The following is a 2358-nucleotide window of genomic DNA, read 5'->3' on the forward strand; positions in this document are numbered from 1 at the left end:
GCGTATGCAAAAGACACTTATGAGAGCAAAAGCATCTTTGCTGTTGCCTCAGTACATGGTGTGTACTTGTACTAATGTTCTACGGTCCTGCTTAGCATTGTGTCTTTCTGTCAGCTGTTGTATCAAGTTGACTGGTGTGTATCAAGCTGACCAGCTGACAAATGTTCAGAAAATGGTGTGTGAATGCAAACCGACCGATGACAGCGCAAGCACTGACACTGTTAATTGCTGTTCACATATATCCAAGACAAATGCTGAGGCCATTCCAGTGCGGCAAATATGCTTCACTGACACTTGTTGGAACTAGCCAAAAACAGGGACATCCGTTTCAGTGGAGTCCCTGTTTGTGGAACAAAGTGCGGCGAACTGGTACCCAGGATGCAAAGTCAGTTGCCCATGTCGGGCAGCACCGGCGGAAACAAATGCCCTTGTGTGGTTTTTCAAGCAGGCTGCTGCAGGGTCTGAATGCATTGTCACTGCATACCGGTATTTAGCGAACAAGCAAGACACGGACAGCATACCAACAAGAGGGACAAAAGCGCGGAACAGCCCAGGTCCCAGCAATTGCTGGTGCGTGGTACGCCATAGAACAGGTTGTCTCGTAAAAAGGTACCAACGAATCGCCACTGTAAGGCGCTCAGAATGGAAAGGATTCGTAGATAAACATCCACCCTGGGGCCCGGGCTGGGCCACTGGAGTCCGGATGGCGGATGGCGGGGATTGGGGCGTTGATGCTATCTCGAGATAGCATGCGGATGTCGTCCATCGTCGATGGCATCATCCTTCTGTGATCTGAGATAAGCGCGCCATAAAGTAGTGGAATACATCATGTTATTAGCTACACATATTGTCATGGAGTCTGGCTCCTGATTTGGCAGTAATGCCTTGAAAACGCCCGACCACCCTGAACCTGGCGCGCGAGTATCGTTTGGAAGCTCATGTTGGATGGAGCGTATGAAAGCAGAGGGACATTTCCTGTCATAGAGTTAAATGGAATAAATATGCGTGCTGTTTTTTACCTCTATTTCTCCTTACCCGTGCTTTGCATCGTCTCTGCAATGTACCATGAACGCGAGTTCTCAGGTGAAGGCAGGCAGAAAGACATCAACAGGAAAGTGAACCTCGATCAGTATCCCTTCTCATGTAAGCACACACATTTTATTGGACACTACACGCAAGTGATGGTGCGACTCCTTGGCTAATGCGGTAAGAGCGTGCCATGCATGGTGCTCACATCTCGAGGCGCTGCACCTTGTGTGCACCTGATCACCTGTGAAAAAGCAACGCTAGATTTAAATACCTGTCACATACATAAAAATTCACCCTGTGACAATAATGTTTGGATGATATGCAGGGCAGCTTACGTGCAATGGTGCATCCTCGTGATCATCGGAGCCATCGAGATGGGAGCCGCACAAATGCAGCCATCTGTCGAGTGCGACTCCGCAACACCAGAAATATCTCAGCCTGATGGCCAAAGATTCCGCAGGTAACAATGGACGGGCGCCTGGGTGTACTTTCGGCTTTGCCTGTGATTGCATCGTGCTGGAAGCAGTGTCCTGCAGCGTCATATCGTGGACTTGGAACAGCGTTTCAGACTGCGTGAGGAAGCTTGAATGTGCAGGCACGATTAGCCATACTCTGGCCTCCATCATACTTGGCAGGAGCGACTCGACGTTTGCGGCCAGACCGAGCGCTGCCAGGACGGTTACAGATTGGCCAACCATGGCATCCAAGCTAAACGACGGCCCATGCCTTGACTGCTTGCTTGACATCGATGAACAGAGCACGTTCAACACCTCCCGCAACCCAAGAAGGCTGACAGGGATGGAGGTGCCATCCAGCAGCTCATCTTCCCAAAACACCATCTCGAAGCCATATCCGAGAGTCGCCCGGAGTTTCCACCCCTTTCGTCAACATAACTCCAAAGGGGTGTGTATTCCTTTCAGTTTGACGCCTGGCGACAGTCGCGACAGGCGAGCACCAACAGGCATTTTGCTGAGCCAGTGGCCCCGCATCTGGAACTGCGGGTCGCTGATTGGTTGGAGGCGTTGTGCCATGTCCGTTTCAGCTGCAACGAGGTTGCCCCGGAGAAGGCTTTGGGGATGCGCATTGATTCAAAGACGCGACATCTCGAGAAGTGAGATTTACTTGCAAACGTCATGTTGCATCAACACCGTGTGTTGTATGCTGCTGTAGGTTGTGTATGTATTACCAGATGGAACTAACCCCACCGGTATGTCACAAGCCACAAGCCTGCAGGTACTCAGCAGTGTGATTGCACCAAGCAGTTTGAAGCGCATGTCCTTTGGACAAAGTCTTGCAAGCAAGCTCAGAGAGCAAAACAGCCAACAGCAA

The sequence above is a fragment of the Nuphar pumila genome, unplaced genomic scaffold, assembly GCF_984573655.1.
Source record: "Nuphar pumila unplaced genomic scaffold, dmNupPumi1.hap1.1 HAP1_SCAFFOLD_2053, whole genome shotgun sequence".
Lineage (NCBI taxonomy): Eukaryota > Viridiplantae > Streptophyta > Magnoliopsida > Nymphaeales > Nymphaeaceae > Nuphar > Nuphar pumila.